This window comes from Canis aureus, chromosome 16 (genome assembly GCF_053574225.1).
Source record: "Canis aureus isolate CA01 chromosome 16, VMU_Caureus_v.1.0, whole genome shotgun sequence".
In the NCBI taxonomy this organism is placed as follows: domain Eukaryota; kingdom Metazoa; phylum Chordata; class Mammalia; order Carnivora; family Canidae; genus Canis; species Canis aureus.
Genome location: NC_135626.1, coordinates 49,401,100 through 49,424,721, shown reverse-complemented (window position 1 = coordinate 49,424,721; position 23,622 = coordinate 49,401,100). Strand labels below are relative to the sequence as shown.

The 23,622-nt window shown below is 39.9% G+C and overlaps 1 long non-coding RNA gene across 1 annotated transcript; it reads right to left on the bottom strand.

Moving 5' to 3' along the window:
* Window positions 1–3,806: 3,806 nt before the first annotated feature.
* On the bottom strand, window positions 3,807–14,207 carry LOC144286853 (uncharacterized). Its single transcript, XR_013354775.1, has 2 exons — window positions 13,840–14,207; window positions 3,807–4,760 (listed from the first exon to the last, which is right to left on the bottom strand). It is a non-coding gene; the product is annotated as an uncharacterized LOC144286853 (long non-coding RNA).
* Between the last annotated feature and the right edge of the window lie 9,415 nt (window positions 14,208–23,622).

The following is a 23,622-nucleotide window of genomic DNA, read 5'->3' as shown; positions in this document are numbered from 1 at the left end:
TCTACTCTCTTCTACCTCCAGAATATCCCAAATGTGTCTGCTTCTATCCATCTTTATCCTCGTCCAAGCCACCATTATCTCTCACCGGAGTTACTGTTATAGCCACTTTATATAATCCATTCTTTACATGGTAGCCAGAGTAATATTTTAAAATGTAAGTCAGATAATATCATGCCTCTGCTTAAAACCCTTCGAGGTCTTTCCATTACATTTAGCATAAAATCTATCCTTCAAAACTATACATGATCAGGTTTCTGGTTCTCTGACTGGATCACCCCCTCCCCTGCTCTCTAAGCTCCCAGCTATACTTGCTGTCTTTCTGTTTGTTGAGCATATTAAGTTTTGGAACTTCTGTACTATTTTTTCCCTTTTCCTAGAATATGAATTCCCCTGATCTTCCATTGTTGGCTTCCTCCCACTATTTGGGTCTCAATTCAAATGTCACCTTCTCAGAATGGCCTTTCCTCATGACCCAGTTTAAAACACTCATTTGCTGTCATCCTGTCCTATTTTCACATTCACACTTGTTACTCCCTAATGTTCCATATTTGTGTGGGTCTAGTCACATTAGAGTGCAAGCTCTGTTAGAACTAGACCCGTGGGTTTCTTGCGTTTTGCCACATGCCCAGCACCTAGAATGGTGCCTAGCACATAGTAGGCACTCAAATATTAGTTTGATAGATTAGTGAAAGATAAGATCCTTGAAGGGTACCTAGATGGCTCAGTCGGTTAAGGATCTGCCTTCAGCTCAGGTCATTATCTCAGGGTCCTGGGATCGAGCCCCACATCAGTCTCCCTGCTCAGCAGAGTCTGCTTCTTCCTCTCCCTCTGCTCCTCCTCTTACTCGTGCGTGCACACATGCACTCTCTCTCAAATAGATAAATACAATTAAAAAAAAAAGATCCTTGAAACCTGGGACTCAAGGTTTTAATATTTATTATGATTCAAACTTTTTAAAAAAAGATTTATTTTTAGAGTGAGAACAAGAGAGTGAGCTCAAGAGCAAGTGGGGGCAGAGGGAGAGGGAGAGGGAGAATCTCAAGCAAACTCCCCACTGAGTGCAGAACCCAACCCAGGCTCCGTTCCAGGACCCTGAGATCATGACCTGAGATGTCATGGCTTAATGAAATCAAGAGTTGGATGCTTAACCGACTGAGCCAACCAGGTGCTCCATGACTGATAAACTTCTATATAATTTTTGCCAACTGCCAAATGACATTGCTGTATCTCTTAAGAGTTGTCAAAATAGGATGACAAAAATATGCAACTCATCTACCTTAAAAATTCTAGTGGCTAAGGCAAACTGAAGACTTTAATGTTTTAACGAAGCTTTCCAATGAAAATTTGTTGTGATAAATGAAAATTATACTAGCTACTCTCCCCTGAACAAGAGAACTTTTTCTACATGTGGGGTTCAAGTCTTAGAACCAGAACAAGTCCCAAAGGCAAAGCACTCCCCAACTACCTTCATCTGTCACCCTTGGCCTCTTTTCTTCCTCTATACTGTGAACTATAGGAACAATGAGTATTTAAGAATTCTTCTCTTCCATCAAGAAACAGTGTCAGTAATTCCATGCCCTGGAGAATTTCAGGGTTTCAGAGTCCATATTATGAAACACTTTTTAAAAAGTGGGTTATGGGTACTTTTCTATCCACTCTGTATAACTCTCATAGATTGTGTAAGCCTTACGAAGGGCCTGGATGCTCACCACCCACATCTCCAGTCTAAAACTAGGTTATGAGTAAAATGAAAACTCTGCAAAAAAATAAAAACCTCCTGCTTCTCATAAAGTCCTCAGCTCAATTCATATCTTACAGCCATGGAAATCCAGAGCATGTAAAGAGGTCAAGAACCTAAATAATTATTCAGCTAATAGGGCAGCCCCGGTGGCTTAGTGGTTTAGCGCCACCTTCAGCCCCGGGGCATGATCCTGGAGACCTGGGATCGAGTCCGGCGTCGGGCTCCCTGCATGGAGCCTGCTTCTCTCTCTGCCCCCCCCCCCCTCTCTCTAGTAAATAAATAAAATAAAAAAAAATATTCAGCTAATAATGAACAGTAGCAGACACTCCCTTTGAAATTGTGGAAATTCTCATTTCCACACTAAAGCCAAAGAGAACACAGCCATGATGACCAGCAGGCAAGAAGACTGAAGAAGTACTTTCCTTATTCACCTGGTAGCTCTTGCCCTACTTCATCCAGAACAAAGCCAGCCTGCCACACCTGAGGCTCAGGAAATTTTGGAGGGGAGGGGGTAGGATGGAACGGAGAGGTTTTATCTAGTTGAACTATGCATAGTCTGGGAAAGTGCCCACATGAAAACAATTGACTATCAAATCATTTTTTCCCACAAGGCTGGTAAGGGTCTCCAAAAACTCTTAAGCTTCAACTACTCTGTAAGCTCTAAGAAGAATTCTTTAAGGCCCTACTTTCTTCCCCCTTCTGGGGAGAGGTCTTCATTCCTCTTCTAGAGGTTAGCCTGGGAAGATATGGTTATCTTCAAACCACAACAAAGCCCCTTGTCCCCTCCTCCCATAGTTCCTGCGCTCCACCCTGAGTTTAGGAAACTGATAAGGCAGCTGTGAAAATAGAGTGTAAAATGTTCTCTTCCATTCAAGGCAGCTGGCACAGTATGCACTTTTTTAAAAAAGGGGCCAGGAGGTGGTTATTTTCCATTTTTTAAAAATGGTTATGGATCGAAGCACAACTCAGCAACCACACTTATATTGTAGAGTCAGTTTGTCTACTCATTAGTTCATATGGAGCTCATAGGTATATATATTCATTTAGAACTTTGTCTTATATTTTAAAATGTCCAATGTACTTGATAACCTAGCTTCAGCGATTTATCCACGTAAATCCATTCCATTTTAACGCTGTTACAACAAAACACAAAATTTTGTTATGAGAATGTGCCCATGTGTCTTATGGGCTATAACATTTAATTTGTTATGATACATAATAACTTCTTTAGAGTTTTGGGGCAAAAGAGTAAAACTTTAAAAATTCTGACTAATTGGCAATAATTCTGTCCAAACTATTGAGAAAACTGCATTATGCAATTTTTAAAGGCAGTTTTATCACTTCCAAGTTAAAGAGGATCATAAAAGCATTGGCAAAGAGAGGTCCTATCAGTTTTGCTTTAATGAACGCACACGCAAATGGTAACTGTAAAATTATTAATTATCTTTGCATGTAAATAGGTACTTCAAAGTAATGTAAGATGTATTAATCAGCTCACACTGTCACAGCAAAACAACACAGACTGAGTGGCTTAAACAACATAAATTAATTTTCTCACAGTTCTGCAGGCTGGAAGTCCGAAATCAGGTGCCATCGTGGTCAGGGTTCTGGTGAGAGTTCTCTTCTTGGCTTACAGCCACTTCTTGCTTGGTCCTCACAAGACCAGAGAGCAAGCCAAGCTCTCTGGTAAACCTTAACAGGGCACTAATCCCATCATGAGGGCTCCACCCTCAGGACCTCATCTAAACCTAATTGCCTCCAAAAGGCCCCACCTCCAAATACTAGCGCACTGCAGACTGGGGCTTCAACATATGAATTTGCAGCACAGGGAGGGGTGATGTATGCAATTCAGTCCACACCAAAAGACATGTTTTATTCCTTTATGTTTAACATCCTATTTCTTTGCAAATTATAATTATGTAGATATTACATATTTGCTGAGCACACTTTTTTTATTCATGGTGCAAATACAAACTTCAGACCACTTCATCACATCACAATTTCTGTATTAGGTAAATTTTATTGGATAGGTATACAATATATGAAATAACTATGCAGTCAGTACCTGCCAAGCTCTTATTCTTCTCTTTGCCCAGATATTTCCCCCTAAGTAAATTGATAGGGGACAAGAAGTAATAAGGAATGGGTAGGCTTTCTGAGTCTGGGCCTGAAGGTAGAGGGAGAGTAGGGAAGGCAGAGCAGTTTTCACAATGAATAGGCTGGTTTCAGGTTTATAGAGTCAATTATCAAAGCTTACCTAATACTCAAATGAATACTAAGAGTTTCTAAAAGTAACCTTGATTTAAATCTTGCTTGTGTTTTTCTAAAGTACAGTGTTTTTTTTTATTGACACAAGTTAGGATGCTTACCAGGAAACCCGATAAAAATCCAGGCTCTCAAAATTCCCCTTGAATTTTCAAGTAGGTAATTCATTCTGCTCCTGTCCTGTAGATGCCCAGCTACTGGTGGCTGAACTCTCCCACCCAGGTGACCCCACTGGAGGAGTGAGGGCATGGTTGCAGAGCACTGTTGAGAGCTCACCTTGGGATGAAAAGGCATCAATTCTCTTCATAATGCCTCTCTGACTGGAGATGAAAGTGCTTTGGGGATTTGGGGCCCAACCTTATGAATTAAGAGCAGGAAAAAAGGGTACTTTGTGACAGATATTTGAGTTGCCAACACCCTAAGCTAATTTAAGAATGATCTGTAACTGATCATAATAGAATTTTGTCTTGACATTTTCCCTGGAGCTGGAAATACTGAAAATCAGAATGCTTAGTTTGAGGTGTAGCAACAAATTAACGGGAATATTGCTCATTATGATATATATATCCTTATGATAAGTATGATAATGATAAACATATATCTCCTTATTATACCTAATAATATTATTGCTTGTGAGGCCTGGGAGTTTAGGAAGTTCTGAGTTCAAATGCTGACTCCAACATTGATTAGCCATGTGACCTCAGGCTAATTTCTAGGCCTCTTCATTTTTTTTGTTTGTTTTCATTTTTTAAATCTGTAAGACAGAGATAACAGTACATACTTTAATTAATTGGCTGTAAGGAATAAAAAATATACGTAAATAGCTTGGCATAGTATCTGGTATAGAGTAAGAGCCAAATACATGGTGGCTACTATTATTAGCTTAGCATAATTGAACTTTCAACAATTATAATTAACTAAAGTACAGTTGAAAGATTTGAGTAAAAGATTGCTTTACTTACTTATCTCAACAACCAGAAACACTTTCTCAGGGGAAGGGAGGGAGATTTTTTAAACTCTTCTTAGTGTTCACTTTGCATATCTTTGGAGTATTTTAAAAGATGGCAAGCAGTTTTTTTCTTTAGCACTTTATAGTATCCTTCTGGTTCATAGGATATTGGTAGCTTATTTGCCACTTACATAAGAAGCTGTGTCTTAAGTCTCACTTTGCAGGAAACAGTAGGAATATTCACCAAACACTTTTGTGAAATAAAAGGTAAGACATTCAGCCAGGGTTCTGGGGATACTTAAATAGTCAACAACATAAATAAAGGGTTTCAATGTAATATACAATCCAACTCAAAATAAGAGTTTATTCCCTGGTGGTATAGGAGTTGCCTGAGTGGGCTACTCTGTTGCAATCACAGTGAAAAGACCAGCTTGAGCTGATTGTAGCCCTGGGTGCACCCAATGAGATAGCCCAGCCTTGATATGCCTCTGTGTTTCATTTACGGTAAGGAAAGTAGTGTTTGCCTCCGAGAGTGTAAAATTCATCTACAGATTTCAAGGGGAAAGCTGGAGGCTGAAGACTACGTGAGAAGACACAAAGTCTTTCAGGAAAACATTGTGAAGTGGTAATATGAAAATGGTGCTCTTGGGATCCCTGGGTGGCACAGCGGTTTGGTGCCTGCCTTTGGCCCAGGGCACGATCCTGGAGACCCAGGATCGAATCCCACGTCGGGCTCCCGGTGCATGGAGCCTGCTTCTCTCTCTGCCTGTGTCTCAGCCTCTCTCCTCTCTCTGTGTGACCATCATAAATAAATAAAAATTAAAAAAAAAAAATGAAAATGGTGCTCTTGAGTCCTATTTCCCTCAGTAAGGTACTTGAGAATAGTTGGTCTGATTAAAACAGAGAAAAAATATCCATGTGCCAGAAAACGAAAAGTGGATCTTGCCTTGTGGTCTCCTTGCTCACTACAAACACTCTTTTGTCTATTAAAAGCTAGGAAGGGGGGATCCCTGGGTGGCTCAGCGGTTTAGCGCCTGCCTTTGGCCCAGGGCGCGATCCTGGAGTCCCAGGATCGAGTCCTGCGTCGGGCTCTCAGCATGGAGCCTGCTTCTCCCTCCTCTTGTGTCTCTGCCTCTCTCTCTCTCTCTCTTTTCTCTCTATGTCTATCATAAATAAATAAATCTTAAAAAAAAAAAGAGCTAGGAAGGGGTAGTGCAAAATTCTGTATTTATGAATAGTGTAAATCAAGTTTTACTAATTGAATTCTAAAACAGGGGAGTGATTAGAAAATTGTGGAGTAAAATGTTTCATCAATGTGAAGCCTTGCCAGCTGCTGCAGTTAGTATTATAATATATCTCTGGGTACAGTTATGGCATACGAGTGCCAGGAGTGCTCTAGTTAATCTGGATATGATAGGATACTGATAATCACACATGATCAGTGGGCCTGGGACTGTGTGTTACAGGTGATGTGTTTAGGTTCCTTCATTCTGAAGGCTTTCACAGTGTTTCTCAATCTCAGGTAATGTAATGACCCCTTCTAAAGAGAAATGAAAATTCTCCATTGAGCCTTAACATTTGCTTAAATTACCCCTAGTATGTTATCTTAATGTACAAAAATAAAACCAGGTGCAAACTCCTAATAGATATACTTCTTATGAACCAAAGTCTTTTTTTTCAGATTAAATTTAAATCAAACTATCAAGCCAATGATATTTAAACTGACAATACTAATTTAATGAGATGGATGATATTTTGCTGAAACTGTAACTGATTACAAAGTAAACATGCTACTGATTGCCACAGGGCAGGTTCTTTTGATTTCAGTGCATTTATTAATGGCAATTTTTCTTTATTTGAACTATTAGATTACGTTCCTTAATGTAGTGGTAATGCATCATTCACATACTAAGGCCACCTCTGTTCTTTTCTCTTCTGCCTAGGACACCTGGAGAATGGTATATTGTACCAATCTGATCACACACAAAGCAAACGGGCAAAATTGAGGCAGTACTCAGTTATAAAGTGGTCATTTTATTTTTAATGAAAATGTTCTGTCTCTGCACTGTCCAATGCCATATGTGGCTATTGAGCACTTGAAGTGGATAAGAGTAACCCAGAGACAGGATTTTTAATTGATTTTCATTCAAATAGCCACATGTTGCTAGTGGCTACTGTTGGGCCAGTGCAGAATCCTAGTTCATGCATTTACTATATAGTTTTTTAGGTTATCAGTTAAAATGAAATCACTAGTTGTGTGAGCAGGGCACTGTATTTAACCTTTCTTTCTTTTCTCTTCTTTTAAGATTTTATTTATTTATTCATGAGAGGCACAGAGAGAGGGGCCGAGACACAGGCAGAGAAGGAGGCTCCCTGCGGGGAGCCCGTTATGGGACCTGATCCCAGGACCCTGGCCGGGATTATGCCCTGAGCCAAAGGCAGATAGAGGCTCAACCACTGAGTTACCCAGATGTCCCTGTATTTAAACTTTCTAAACCTCATTACCTTCATCTATAAATTGGGGATGAGATATAACACACTTAATCACGTAGTACAGTGCTAAGTGAAAAGAAACAACATTTAATCCCTAGGGATGCAAGTGGTGATAACCTGAGAGGACCTTTTTCATGGTCTCTGTCACTGCCCTCTCAAGCCACCCCTGGTTGTACTTCTTTGAAATATACATTAACATTTTCTCCATTTTATGTGAAGTGCCAATAAAGGCATCTTTAGACAACGTTGCTATTTTTATTACTCTGTAACAGGCAAAATAAAAACTGTGTTTATTATGCAAAGGTAGCTTTGATTAGTCACCTGCCTTCTATGTAGATCGTCCCCATGATGCCTGGGTGGTTTAGTGGTTAAGTGTCTGACCCTTAATTTTGGCTCATGTCATAATCTTAGGGTCCTGAGATTGAGAGCCTTGGGCTCTTTGCTCAGTAGGGAGTTGGCTTCAGATTCTCTCTCCCTTGCCCTTTGCCCCTCCCTCCCTAAAAAATAGTCTCCCTGAGCCCCTCCTATATTGAAGTTTTTGCAGCTGCCAGTGATCTTGAATAAATGTCACAGATGTACCAAATATAGCCAAGGTGTTTAGATCTCATTTTTATTTCTCTGGAAAACAGGAAGCCTAAACCCCCTTCAGGGTATAGTGGACCATTATGAAATTGGTTACATCACACTACTTACTGCCTCTGCTGCTGCTCCTGCAGGGGATGGCCCTACCATTCCCCAGGTCCCATATACCCCATTTGGACCTGGCAAACATCTGGCATCATTTTCCAGAATCTGCTCAAACTTCACCTCATCTATGGAACCTTCCCTGATCCTTCCAGGTAAAACTTACCTCTTTTATCACTGCCCTCACCTTGTACTTTTACAGAGACTTGCCTCATAGCAACCACAGTTCTCACATTGATTTTACATTTATTCTTACTTTATGTTACTGACTGAATTGTTTCTACTCCAAAAATATGTTGATGGGGATCCCTGGGTGGCGCAGCGGTTTGGCGCCTGCCTTTGGCCCAGGGCGCGGTCCTGGAGACCCGGGATCGAATCCCACGTCGGGCTCCCGGTGCATGGAGCCTGCTTCTCCCTCTGCCTGTGTCTCTGCCTCTCTCTCTCTCTCACTGTGTGCCTATCATAAATAAATAAAAATTAAAAAAAAAATATGTTGATGTCCTAACTTCTAGTACTTCAGATTATGACCTTATTTGAAAATAGGGTCATTGCCAGTAAAATCAGTCAGGTGAAGAGGAGATTATATTGGGGTAGGGTGGGCCCTGAATCTGTCATGACTGGTATCCTTATAAGAAGAGGACAAGAGAGACACACACAAAAGGAGAACATCATGTGACGACAGAGGCAGAAATTGAAGTGCTATAGCTATAAGCCAGGGAATGCTAAGGATGGCAAGCAACCCACCTAAAACTAAGAAAAGACAAGGAAGGATTCTCTACAGATTTCAGAGGCAGTACAGCCCTGTTGACACTTGATCTCAGACCTCTAGCCTCTAGAACTGTGAGACAGTAAATTTGTTTTTTTTTTAAGCCACTCAGTTTGTGGCTCTTCGTTAATATACCTTACTAAAATCATAAGCTCCTTGAGGACAGGGATCTTGCTTGATTTATTTATATGTCCTTTATAGTTGTCAGTATCTGAACCAATATGTTGGCTGGATAAATGAGAGAACACAATGCATATTCCTTTGCCTTAATCAGGTCTCAAATTGGAACTGGAGAAAAATCACTTTAAATAAATTCAGTGCTGCTGCATATGCCACACAGGCTAGGCACTGCGTGATTCCAGAGTTATGTGATGTGCTGACCTTCAATTATTTCTTATTGTATAACTTAATCTACATAAGGAAAGTCAATAGAACAGTGAGCCCCCATGCTATCTTGTTAGAAGAACTACTGCTATTGTGAGGTTCAGCGCCTACTTTGCCCAATAGCAGAAAACCATAAATAATCATCCTCAAGATCGGGGATTGGTAAAATACAGCCCTGAGCCACATCCAACCTGCTTTTGTAAATAAAGTTTTACTGGAACACAGCCACATTCATTGATTGACATTGTTTATGGCTGCTTAAATCCTATAATGTGAGTGATGAGTGACTGTGATACAGCCCACAAAGCCTAAAACAGTTACTGTCTGGCCCCTTACAGAAAAATTTGCAAAACCCTGCTCTAGATAATATAAATTGGTAGACATTGCCAGAATGTTTTATATTAAGTGGTAAAAATCCCACCTTGAAACTGAAGCAATTCATTTTATCACACTTTGGAAGATTCTATACTACTACTGTTAACGTCGGCATGCCAGAAAGAAAATTATGTGCAGAAAGTAATTTATTTCTTCCTCGAAATGGAAGGCAGGGATTAAGAAAAAAAGAATGTATGAGTTTATTTATGTGTATATGTGAATAGGGTGTGTGGGTAGAGTAAGTTCCAAGCAAATATAACATATGTAACATACACAATTAGGTGCTCTATACAGGAATTTTTTGGAACTGTGTCCAGCTCCTCAACTTGGAGAGAGGTGAGAAGTAGAGAAATGGATGGAGATCTATTACAAAGTCCAAGAGGAGAAATGCTATTCCAAAGTTTATGAGAACAGTTCTGCCTGCAGTTTTATTCTTTCTGGAAAGTATTGTGGAAAGTCTTAGGCCCCTTATGCATCAGGCCTGCCATGTGACCCCATCACCCTGGTTTCAGCTGATTGGGCCAATGCTGGATGCCTGATCCAAAGGTCAAAGGCTTAGGTAATGGCCTGGTACAAGGGCTCTGCCCACTTGGGGTGAATACTGGCCACACCAATCACGTGCTCTTTTGCAGAGGTGGGGGGCGGTTAAGAGACTTATGGAGACAATGAATCTATTTATCACGATTAGCAAAGCAGGAAGAGAGCATTCCTGTTACCACAATGACAGGGCGATTGTTACCTAAAGAGAAAATCTGCTTACAAAAGTAACACTGCATCCTGAGTGATGATGTCATTTCTAGAAGGCTGACTGTACCACTGGTATGGTCCTGCTCGTACAATTTTTGTGTTACTGTTAGAGGATAGGTTTAGTTCACAGTCAACTCAGATTCTTGATTTTGTCACTACACCCACTTTTTCCCCATCCTCTGCTCCCTTGCCTGGTTGTCCTTTATCTGCAACTGCCTTGCAAACTCTCTCTACCAACTCAACCACATACTTTTCTACTCTTCCATGTGGGCAGTTAGGGCTTACCCAGCCCTAAATATAGTACCTAGCCGCTGTGTTGGTGGGGTTATAAATGTATGGTTTCCAACTTCAGCTCGACTATCTCGAAGTTCCTTTATGTGTCCATATATGACTCACTCTCCTATTCCTTGCAGCTGATAACACAAACCTTCAACTCTTCCTGGGCTCCCATCTCCATTGCTCACCTGTATCCTATTGTCAGAGAAAACAGAGCTATCTGGCCTCAATTTCTTTTTTTTTTTTTTTTATTTTTATTTATTTTTAAATTTTTATTTATTTATGATAGTCACAGAGAGAGAGAGAGGCGCAGAGACACAGGCAGAGGGAGAAGCAGGCTCCATGCACCGGGAGCCCGACGTGGGACTCGATCCCGGGTCTCCAGGATCGCGCCCTGGGCCAAAGGCAGGCGCCAAACCGCTGCGCCACCCAGGGATCCCTGGCCTCAATTTCTAGACTCTTCCCAATGACTTTTATAAATTATCATCCTTCCTTTCTTGCTTTCCTGTTCCTAAGGAAGAGTTGAAACTCTCCTGTTAAAGCTGATCCTTTACCTAGGTTCCAAATTCCAGGATCTTCCATTCTTGATTCTATAGCCTTGTTCCTGTGTGATTGATCATTCCTTCTTATTTCCATATCTGCCATTTCTCCCTTGGCTTTTTTCTTCCTTGCCATTTCTCTATGGTTTCTTTCCTTGAGCATATATAAATGTTCATGTGTCCCCTTTTTATTTATTTATTTTTAAAAAAGATTTTATTTATTTATTCATAGAGACACACACACACACAGAGGCAGAGACACAGGCAGAGGGAGAAGCAGGCTCCATGCCGGGAGCCTGACATGGGACTCGATCCCAGGTCTCCAGGATCACAGCCCGGGCCGAAGGTGGCGCCAAACCGCTGCACCACTGGGGCTGCCCTGTATCCCCTTTTTAAAGCTGTTTCCTGACACTTCATAACTTGGTAGCTATCATCTTACTGAACTCGTTTTTTAAAAAAATGATTTTATTTATTTATTCACGAGAGACAGTGAGAGAGAGAGAGAGAGAGAGAGGCATAGACCTAGGCAGAGGGAGAAGCAAGCTCCTCACAGGGAGCCTAATGTAGGACTTGATCCTAGGACCCCAGGATTTCGCCCTGAGCTAAAGGCAGATGCTCAACCACTGAACCACCCAGGCATCCCTGAACTCATTTATTTTAAGGCTATTCACCTTAAAAGGGGCAGGAAATTCTGGTCAATATGGAGAACTGAGGTCACTTAAAAGAACTCCACCCCTAAGCCTAAGCACATTGAAATGCTTAAAATACAATAAGCTATGTTTCTCAAACTTTGTTCTGCAGCATCACATAACTCATCTTGAGTGATATAAAGAAAATGGCAAGCGGAGGCAAAAGACATCACTTTAAAGTACTAATGATGAGGATTTTCTAGAATTGAAAAAATAAAAGTTTTCAGATTAAATGAGAATATTGAGTTCTGAGAAAGACAAAAACAAATCCACAATCACACACATACTAATAAAACTGAAGAACCTAAAAAGCATTCTTCATCTAGTTAAATCCTCATAGCAATCCCATTATATAATATCATTATTCCTATTTTATATGTGAAGAAGCCAAGCCTTAGTCAATGGCTACAAGGTAAGTAAGCTACAGAACTAGACTTGAAAAACAAATCCATCTTCTAAAACTCACTCTTTTTCAAATTTCATTTGAAATCTCACTTTCACTTTACAACACTCTTATTTTTACCACTTTAAGATGAGAAAACCGAGGCTCATAATGCTAGATGATATGTTCGAGCACAGAAAACTGGTGAATGGCAAGCTCAGGTTTGATCTCAAGTCTTGTTGGCTTTAAAGCCTAGACTCCTTTTCCTATATCATACTGCCTCTCATACTTTCTGTGAAATTTGGCTTACCTATTTTGACTATTAAATGTTTATAGATGCCTGGTGGCTCAGTTGGTTAAGCACCTGCCTTTGGCTCAGGTCATGATCTCAGGGTCCTAGAACTGAGTCCCTCATCTGGCTCCCTGCTCAGTGGGGGAGTCTGCTTCTCCTTCTACCCTTCCCCCTGCTCATGCTCTCTCTCTCTTATTAAAAAAACAAATTTTTACACATTCTCTCTCCAACCACAGTGGCCTTCCTCCTGCTCCATGAATACACCGTGTATGTTGCAGCCTTGAGGGTCTTTACATGGACAGTTCCCTCTGCCCGGAATGCTCTTTCCTTAGGCAGCATGATATACTCAGGTTTCAGTTCAAATTTTATAGTTAGAGGCCTTCCCGGGCCACACTCCTCCCTAATGTTCTATCCCCTTATTCTGTTTTATTTTCTTTGCAGTATGTATAGTTATCCAGCATTAGAAATCAACTAGTCAAAAAAAAAAAAAAAAAGAAAGAAAGAAAGAAAGAAAGAAAGAAAGAAAGAAAGAAAGAAAGAAAGAAAGAAAGAAATCAACTAGTCTAGCGGTGCCTGGGTGGTTCAGTTGGTTAAGCATCTGACTCTTGATCTCAACTCAGGTCTTGATTTCAGGGTCATGAGTTCAAGCCTTGCATTGGGCTTCATGCTGGCTGTGGAGCCTACTTAAAAAAAAAAAAAGAAAAAAGAAATCAACTTGTTTATTGTCTGTCTCTCCATCTCTAATGAAAGCTCTTTAAGGGTGGGTTCTTTATATTTTTAAAAGATTTTTATTTATTTGAGAGAGAGAGAAAGATAGCAAGAGAGAGAGAGAGCATGAGTGGGGAGCGGGGGAGAGGGAGAAGCAGACTCCCTGCAGAGCCAAGGACCCCAGGACCACGGCCTGAGCTGAACGCAGACGCTTAACTGACTGAGCCACTCAGGCGCCCTGAGAGTGGGTTCTTTATTTTGTTCTACTTTCTCAGTGCCTAGAACAGTGCCTGGCACAATAAATATTTGTGGAATGAACAAATGAATCAGAGTGTCTATACTTAGCTGTACTGATCCTCATAAGAATAACATGAAATGTGATGGGAACATGGTAGGGAGCACAGTTTGTCATACATCAGGATGGGGTATCAGGCAGCCTAGAGGCAAGTGCAAGGTATTAACTACATCCCTGCCTTTGAATTTAAAGAATATCAAATGCTTTTTACTTTAAATTGACCTACACAGGATCATGTGAAGAGGTTTACTTACCTGCCCTTGACCACACAGCCTGACACCTTACCCCTTGTGCCTGAATATTCACTCATTGAGTCAGAAGTGCTTATTCCTACAAAAGAGCAAGTCTGCTGATCATCTCACTCTCCACCATATGTGCTCCTTTCTTTTGTCCTTTTCTACTCTTCCATGTGGCAACAACCATGTGAGTTAGGATTATGACATCCCCTACCATTCCATTTCATAAATAAGGAATTCTCAGCTTAGAGGGGCTTATCCAAGACCCAAAGCTAGTAAGTGCCTGAGCTTGGATTTAAACTCAGACAAGATGGATGGTGTTATGGGTTGAAGTGTGTCTTTTCCAGAAAAGGTATGTTGAAATGCTGCCCCCTTAGTGCCTATATGATGGATGTCCTTATAAAAAGAATGCCATATGAAGAGACAGAGGGAGAACTCCATGTGATCATGCAGGATTAGAGTGATGTGTCTATAAGCCAAGGAAAACCAAAGATTGTAGGCGAGGGACCAGAAGCTAAGACCAGGCAAGGAAGGATTCACCAACAGGTTTCAGAGGAAGTGTGATTTCAGACTTCTGGCCTCCATAACTGTGAGACAATAACTTTCTCTTGTTCTAAGCCACCCAATTTGTGGTTCTTTGCTATAGCAACTAACCAACTAGGAAACTGATGCAGATAGCAAAGCCATCTTTCCTCTGTGCCATACCATCTTAGATATTTAGGGCAAGATTGACCTATAAGGAATGAGCAGAGAATGAATGTATGCTTAAAGAATGTATGCTTCATTTCAGCTGAAATCCCAAAAACAGAATCAGAAAGTACCTAAACCATTTTATTCACATTATGATATCCATGAATGTGAAGAAGCAGGTCCTCCAGTTGACCAAGTACAAGTTAGTTCACCAGGAGGGACGCCTGGGTGGCTCAGCGGTTGAGCATCTGCCTTCAGCTCAGTGCGTGATCCGGGGATCCAGGATAGAGTCCCACAACGGGCTCCCTGCAAGGAGTCTGCTTCTTCCTCTGCCTATGTCTCTGCCCCCCCCCCCCCCCGTGTCTCTCATGAATAAATAAATAAATCTTAAAAAGAAAAGTTAGTTCACCAGGAAGAGGATGCCAGGAAATATTAGATGTCCCCCTGGGCATCCTTCCCAACATGTGTTTGTCATTACCCACCTCCTCAGCCCCAAATTCAGGATGACACCTGGGGACTTCCCTAATTACATCCAAGATAGTTTTCTGGGCAGCCCCGGTGGCTCAGCGGTTTAGCGCCGCCTTCAGTCCAGGGCCTGATCCTGGAGACCCGGGACCTAGTCCCACGTCGGGCTCCCTGCGTGGAGTGTGCTTCTCTCTCTGCCTCTTTCTCTCATGAATAAATGAATAAAATATATATATTTTTAAGATACTTTTCTCTTTTTCTCTTCTTTCTTGTCTTCACTCCCTAACTTCAACAACTACTGTTTTTTCCTTCAGCTTACTCGGGTTTTGCTTTAAATCTGGCAGTGACATCTAAAAGCATTTCTTTAATCCCATTGGAAGGAAACAGAGTACCAGAATATCTAATCCCTACTCTACCACTTCAATCAACATGTATTCTTTTGAATGATGTGATAAGTCTCTCTGGTGCTGCTGTCAAGACAGGGAATTGGGGGCAGAGAAGTCAGAGAGAGACAGAATCTGTGTAGCCAGGAGAGGAACAGAGAGGGTAAGAAGGGACATGAAAGTAGACATGGAGGTGGGTGATGCTTACATTAAGCATCACCCAACTTTCCTCCTAGAGTGGATGTTCTGACCCTTGGGAAATAAACATTTTCCAATGCTTCCTTGCCTTCTGCTCTAAATTTCTTATTCTGATTTTTAGAAGTGAAAAAAATATTTTGATTTAAGCCATATGGCTTTTTTTTCCTTACGCTGGAGCTGTAGAAAACTCAGAGGTGCAGATGTGGAAAGCAGTGGTGGGTGGGTACATAGGGTCTGTGTGTCTAGAGCTTGTGCAGTTCTGTAGCTATGGCAACCATGTGCAATGTCACTTGTGTAGCATCATAACATGGCCCTAGAGTTACCCCGGCTCCTCAACTATTCCTCTTCAATGTACTATCTGTGCTGTTGTTTCCTAGCTACCATAGCTCTGTTACATTTTTTTAAAGTATTGTTTCTGTCTGCTGTGCTGCTTGTCATTACACTTTAGTTTAGCTGGTAGCAAAACCAAAAACCCATCTCTTATAGATACTGTTAATTGTTAAAAATTGTCAGTACTTAAACACATTGAGTTATAAAGATTCTTGAGCCTGTGTCTGGACAAGATGACCACTTGAGACTGTTTCTAGTTCTAAAAGCCCATGCTGGACTCTATTAGAGCTAATGATAGTATCAATTGTCAGTATGCCTGCCTGCCTACTGACAATTTTCTTTTTTTGCCAGTTGTTACAATTTCCCAACTACAAAAGTAGTAAAATTAAAATTTACAACAGTAAAGGCAAATATATCTATGGAGCTTGTACACAAGAAATTTATGTATATGTACCCCATAAATGAAAACTTCATTGTGTTAATTCTGAGAATGTATACATGAATAATCTCTGTTATTTATTGTTAAGAACAATCCCCAAATCCTCAGAAATATTTCTGCTATAATTAAATTTAAATGCTTTTTAAAAAATTCATGTGGGTTGGCAATTTACTATGTTCGTATTTTTAGCTTCCTTATGTTTGGTCATTAATTGTGGTATCATAAACAGCTAAGATTTAAAGCCCTTAACCTTCCCAGGCCCAGCAGAAGCAAGATGTCAACACCCATAAGTTATGAGCAGGCTCCCAAAGGGACTGTAATACAAAATACACTTATAATTGAATTAACTCTGGAGAGAATTCTGGGAAGATGACAGCATCAGTAATTTTTCATTCTCTCTGAATCCTTATATAAAGACAGAGAGAAAACCTGAAGAGCAAAACCCCAAACCTGTGAAAAATATTTACAAAAGACCTAGGTAACAAGGTACCCCCACAAACTCCAGAATATAAGTGGAAACCACCATGAGCCATAAGACCTGCATGGTATCAGTGTCTGTGTGGGAGAAAGGATAAGGAAAATATATATGATGGATCTGAGAACACGAAAACCCCCAAATAGCCAATGGGCATTGGCTGGTAAGAGGGCAGGTCAATTTGAGAACAGCTGCTGAAACTGGGAGGGGTTTTGACCATATCAGTATTGAGCCCATGGGCAAAGGTTTGATGGGGCTCCTATGAACTCTCAAAATCAATCCCTTTGTAGGACAGAGACTCACACCAAAGAGAAAGTACTTAGGGTGAAATAAAAGTTTAGGAGATCCCTAGGTGGCTCAGCGGTTTAGTGCCTTTGGCCCAGGATGTGGTCCTGGAGTCCCGGGATGGAGTCCCACATCAGGCTCTCTGCATGGAGCCTGCTTCTCCCTCTGCCTGTGTCTCTGCCTCTCTCTCTGTATCTCTCATGAAAAAATAAATAAAATCTTAAAAAAAAATTTAACGGGATATGAACAGAGATGAGAGAAAAGCCCCAGACCAAAGTGCTGCAATATCATAGAGTAAGCTGCCTTATTTTTTAATACTTTCCAAAATCAACAGAGGAAGCTCTGTGAAGTGAGGAAAGCTTTCCTGAATGCTACCTTTTAACAAAAGTTCAGGAAAACTGAACTAGTGGTGAGGGGATGCCTGGGTGGCTCAGTGGTTGGGCACCTGCCTTTGGCTCAGGTCGTGATCCCAGGATTCAGTATCGAGTCCCACATCGGGCTCTCTTCAGGGAGCCTGCTTCTCACTCTGCCTATATCTCTGTCTCTCTCTCTCTCAGTCTGTGTCTCTCATGAATAAATAACTAAATCTTAAAAAAAAAAAAAAGAGCTGGTGGTAAGCATTAAGAATTACCAGTATAACTAAGACTACGTGGTGCCAAAAAGAGATTATCATATATAATGGCTGTATACTCTGATAATGTAGATATAGCCCAACTATAAAATATAGAAGCAGGGCACCCCTGGTGGCGCAGCGGTTTAGCACCGCCTGCAGCCCGGGGTCTGATCCTGGAGACCCAGGATCGAGTCCCACGTCGGGCTCCCTGCATGGAGCCCGCTTCTCCCTTTGCCTGTGTCTCTGCCTCTCAGTCTCTCTCTCTCTCTCTGAATAAATAAATTAAAAAAATACTTATAAAAAATAATAAAATATAGAAGCAGAGCATATAAAAAAATTGGTGGTAGTATTATTACCCTAAGATTGCACTGGGGAGACAAAAGTCGGGCTTCAGGTCTCTATTAGGATTCTCCAGAGAAACAAAAACAACACCGGGATATATATAGAGATACGTATGAGAGGGGATTTATTATAGGAATTGGCTCAAGCAGTTATAGAGGCCAAGAAATACCATGATCTGCCATCTGCAGGCTGGAGAGCCAGGAAAGCTGGCAAAATAATTTAGTTCAAGACTTAAGGCTGAGTACCAGAAGAACTGATGGTGTAACTCCCAGTCTGAGGCCAAAGGCCTAAGAAAGGAGGCCTGCTTGTGTAAGTCTCAGAGTCAGAAGGCCTGAGAACCTGAACTGCTGATGTCCAAGGGCAGGAGAGGATGAACATCCTAGCTCAAGGGGGGTGGGCAGAGAGAGAGAAAGAGAGAGAAGTCACCCTTCCTCCACCATTTTGTTCTATTCAGGCCCTCAACAGATTGAATGATGCCTGCTCACATTGGTGAGGGCACTCTTCCTTACTCAGGAAGGTGCAATCCTTAATGATTATTTTAGAGTTTTGAGTGAAAAATTGTTAAATTCATAAGTATTTATGAAATCATAAGCATTTCAAGTGTTTGGTGTGCACAAGTTTATATCACACATTCTACCTGGAATTAACAGATGATTTGGACATTCTTAAATGTCTGGCTAAGCCACATAACTCATTTGGGTGGTGAATTGGTCCATATTTCTCCAAATATGTAAGCATCATATAAAGAAAAATCTCTTCCACAAAAAAAACCTAAAACACAAATTCAAAAAGATACATACACACTTATGTTTACTGCAGCATTATTTATAATAACCAAGATACAGAAGCCATTCAAGTGTCCATTGATGGATGGATAAAGAATGTGGTACACACACACACACACACACAGACACACACACACAGGGGAATATTACTTAGCTATATAAAAGAATGAGATTTTGCCATTTGTTATAACATGGATGGACCTAGAGTTATTATGCTAAGTGAAATAAGTCAGACAAAGACAAATACCATATGATTTCACTAAATGTAGAATCCAAACAAACAAAAAGCAGAATCAGATCCATAGAAAATAAACAAATGGTTGTCATAGGTGAGAAGAGTCAGGGAGATGGGCCAAATGGGTAAATGGGAGTGGGAGATACAGGCCTCCAGTTAAGGAATAAATAAGTCATAAGGATAAAAGGTACAGCATAGGGAATATAGTCAATGGTATTGTAACAGTGTTGTATGGTGACAGATGGTAGCTACACTTGTAGAGAGAACAGTACAATGTATAGATTTGTCAAATCATTATGTTTTATACCTAAAACTAATATAACACTGTGTGTCAACTATACTTCAATTAAAAAAAAACCTGCAGGGGATCCCTGAGTGGCTCAATGGTTTAGCACCTGCCTTTGGCCCAGGGCGTGATCCTGGAGTCCTGAGATCGAGTCCCGCATCAGGCTCCCTTCATGGAGCCTGCTTCTCCCTCTGCCTGTGTCTCTGCCTCTCTTTCTCTCTCTGTGTGTCTCTCATGAATAAATAAATAAAATTATTTTTTTAAAAAAACCTGCAGATTAGTCAACTAGAAGATAGGTTGATAGAAAATATCCAGATTGAAGTATAGAGAAAACAACTATGGAATATAGAGAAAAGAATGTAAGAAACATATGGGACATTATGAAAGATTTTGTTATTATGATTGTCACTGGAGTCCCAGAAGGAGTAGAGACAAGAAATGTGTCAGGAGACATATTTGAAGAGACACTAGCCAAGAATTTCCCCAGTCAGAAAACATTAAGTCACAGAATCAAGAAGCTCTATAAATCTGAAGCAAGATAAATACAAGGAAAACTACACCTGGTCAAATCACTGAAAACTAAATGCTACTATTAAAATGTTCAAATCAGCCAGAGGGAAAAAAGGGTACATTATTTTCAAATGAACAACAATAAAACTGACAGCTAACCTTTCCAACATAACTGATGGATCAAAGTCAATGGAGTTACCTCCAGACAACAGAATGACCAGAAGACAATGGAATGGGGAAAAATTATGGCAAACATATAATTCTACATCTAGCAAAAATATTCTTCAAAAATTAAGGTAAAATAGACATTTTCATAAAAATAAGAATCAGTGTCAGCAGATGTGTACTAAGAGAAATAATAAAAGGAACTCTTCAATAAAAGTCAAAAGAATGAACAAGGAGTCCAGAAATTCAGGGAGGGACAAACAGCATCAGAAAGAGGACAACTAATTTAGTATTGGTCATTTGAAACAACAATAACGTTTTGTGGTGGTTAAAAACTTTTCACATACCTTTCATACAGATGAACCAAACACCCACTGTCACTCAAGCACAGCATGTATATTCTTGCCTCTGTGCCTCTGGTCTCTTCTTGCTCCTCCCTTGAAGCCAGATGTACATCATCACATCTTCAGGAAGAGTTCATTGGCTACTCCTTCATTTATGTCTCCTCCCCACCCCTCTAACTCAGTACCATGTTGTGTGTGTCCCTTATTCAGACTGAAAATGGAGACAACTTTTTGCTCTATTTTTTATTTCACTTTGTGTTTTTGGTTTCTCACATAGAATGTAAATTTAATGTCCTTTCAAAGTGCCTACTCTATGTTATCTATATAGTATGGCTGAATAGATGTCTGTTGAAGAAAAAAATGGTAATGAGTGGGTTAATCTTGTTGTTTTCTAAGATAGAATCTTCCATCTAGTAGTTATTATTCTGAGATTTGATAGAGGCATCTACTATAAACATCTCCAAGAAACGTTTTAGTAACTTCTTGGATGGAAGATCCATGAGGGATGGATTGGATATTCACACTATGTATGTAATTTTTTGAAATTGATTTTATGCCTGTTTTTCTTTTTCTTTTTTTCTTTTTCTCCTCTCCCCTCCAATTTTATGCCTGTTTAAAATCCTTCTTGGTATCATTGTCCAATGTATAAGGCTGGTTGCAGTCTTTCACAGGTATGGTATTTATTTCATTTCATTTGTTTATTTTAAAATTTTATTTATTTATTTGGGGGGGGCACATGCACATAGCTGGAAAGGATGGTGGGGAGAGGGAGAGAGAGAATCTCAAGCGGACTCCTTACTGACATGGAACCCGATACTGGGCTCAATCTTAAAACACTGAGATCATGACCCGAGCTGAAATCAAGAGTTGGAGGCTTAACTGACTGAACCACCCAGGCACCCCTTAATGTGAGTCATTCAAACTATTCCTGAATGCTAAAGATATAAAAGTCACAACTCTTGAGTTCCCCAGAGGATATAAATTCTAATTGGAGGCTAAAACATATATACATATATACAAAACAAGTTGAGATGAAATCTAAAGAAATATTTTAGTAACTGCAAGAAAATAAGGTATAGTGTAGACTAAAGCTACAAAAGATAAGAAAGCTAAAAATAGTAAGTGATCATACTCAAGATGTGATTACTAGGGAAGGTGGTGAAAAGAGGTAATGTTCTGGTTTTGAAGGTTAGATGGAAATACATAGAAGAGAAGAGGCACAGATTTTTTTCTAAGCAAGGAGAAGAACATGCAAAGCACAAAGGCAAAGTAGTAAGTCATGTTCAGGAAACTATATACAGACAAGCTTGAGGAATGGAGGGAATACGTGAAGCTAGAGAAAGGCAGAGGGGCAGAGGATAGAAGACATCAGATATGTTTATTTTTGAAATATTGTTGAATTTTAGTTTTCTTTTCAACAGGAATAATCTTCATGTCAACAGCCCAGTCAGAACCCTTAGCTGATATAATGATGATCCCAGCTTTCTAGGCTACTATTTGCAATAATTTTAGCCATATGAATGTAATGGGGAAAACACACTGCAAGTGAATTATTTTTGAAATGTATTGCATGTTGACATTTGGGAAATTAGATCCTGAACAAAATGCATCCTGATTATTTGAGGTGCCTTCCCATCATGAAAAGATAAACCCAGTCAAACAATTAAACAAATGAAAATCTGCATGTTAGATTAACTTAAATTTCTGTTCTTTGGCAAGGTTCTTCTGCAAGGTTCTTCTTTAAACTTTGGTTACTATTCAGATGAATAACCGTGGGCAGCGATTATTCCTTGCTTAAACAATCTGGTCTGAGGTGTCCAGATGCCCTCATTTAAACACATTTTAGGCCAGCGCCTGGCAGTAACTGCCAGCCTAGCCCCATCTTGTGAAGAATTCTGTTGTGCCCATTCTCTATGTACCCCATCAAATGTGACCCTGCTCAGCTACTTTCCTTTTCATTTTCTGGAAAAAGCATAGCCATACTCTCTTATGAAAAACAAGTCTTCAAAAAAAAAAAAAAAAAAAAAAAGAAAAAAGAAAAACAAGTCTTCACTTCTCCATTCCCACTCAGAAAATTCCTCTGGCACCACTGGCCCATCTCATCATGAATATACATTTGCTTTAGCCCTTCCTCCTCCTCCAATAAGTTTTTGTGTTGATGGGTTTCTGGGCTGAGCCACAGTCAGTTCAGCAGCCCTAAATCCAGAAGCACAGATAAGGAGTGAGCTTGACAAAGGGCCTTCTGAGAGATACCATAAATGCTACTTCAAGGCAAAGCCTTCCTTGTTTACTGAATGAATCAAATTTGTGTGCTGAATAGAGCCATGTGACGAGAGGATAGGAAGATGGACAGGGAGAAAATTGGACTAACACGAAGAGTAGAGCATGAATCTGGAAATTAACTGGGAATGCTAAAGAGGAATAAGGATATAAATGGAATTGTGAAGGGTCCATAGTTTCCAAATTATTTTGATCATTGAACAAAGCATGCACCTAACCATGGTTTAACATATAAAATAATAGCTCCTGACCACGAGCCTATACTTTGGAGTCAGAGAGACCTGGGTTTGAATCCGGACTTTACTGCACACCAGATTAATGATTTTGATTCTGCTACTTAACCTAAGTCCTTGTTTCTTTATTTATAAAATGTGAATGCTAATAGTATCTCCCTCAATGGAATTATTGTGAAGATAAAAAGATAGTACTGGCAAAGAGCGTAGCACTTTGCCTAACATGAAGCAAGCACAAAATAAATGTTACTTTTTTTTGAAATTTATGTTAGTCTAATTTCTCTATGGCAAACTGGTTTATACTCACTAGGAGGAATGCCTAATTAAAAGAATCTTATGCTGAATCTTTGGGGGCAGCAAATTATTATGCTCTGACTGACCTTTTTTGGTGCTTCTGTATTTTCATTGAGTTGGCTTAAATCAAGTTGCACCTGTAAATATAGGTGTCCCTATGGTGCCATAGAGTAATCTTTCTTGTAGAACGCTAGGCATATGTTTAATAAATGGTTAATAGAGTTTGTAATTTCCACAAAGCAGATTTGATGAATACCTCTAATACTCAAATTCTCTTCTGATTTTACATATAAAAATATTTTATATTTTATTAGTATATTGCATATACTAATATACAATAAATAATAAAATATATTTATATTTTATTGTGTAAAATTGAAATATAAAATATAATATATAAAATATAAACATTATGAATTATTATAATATGTAAATACACATAAAATACA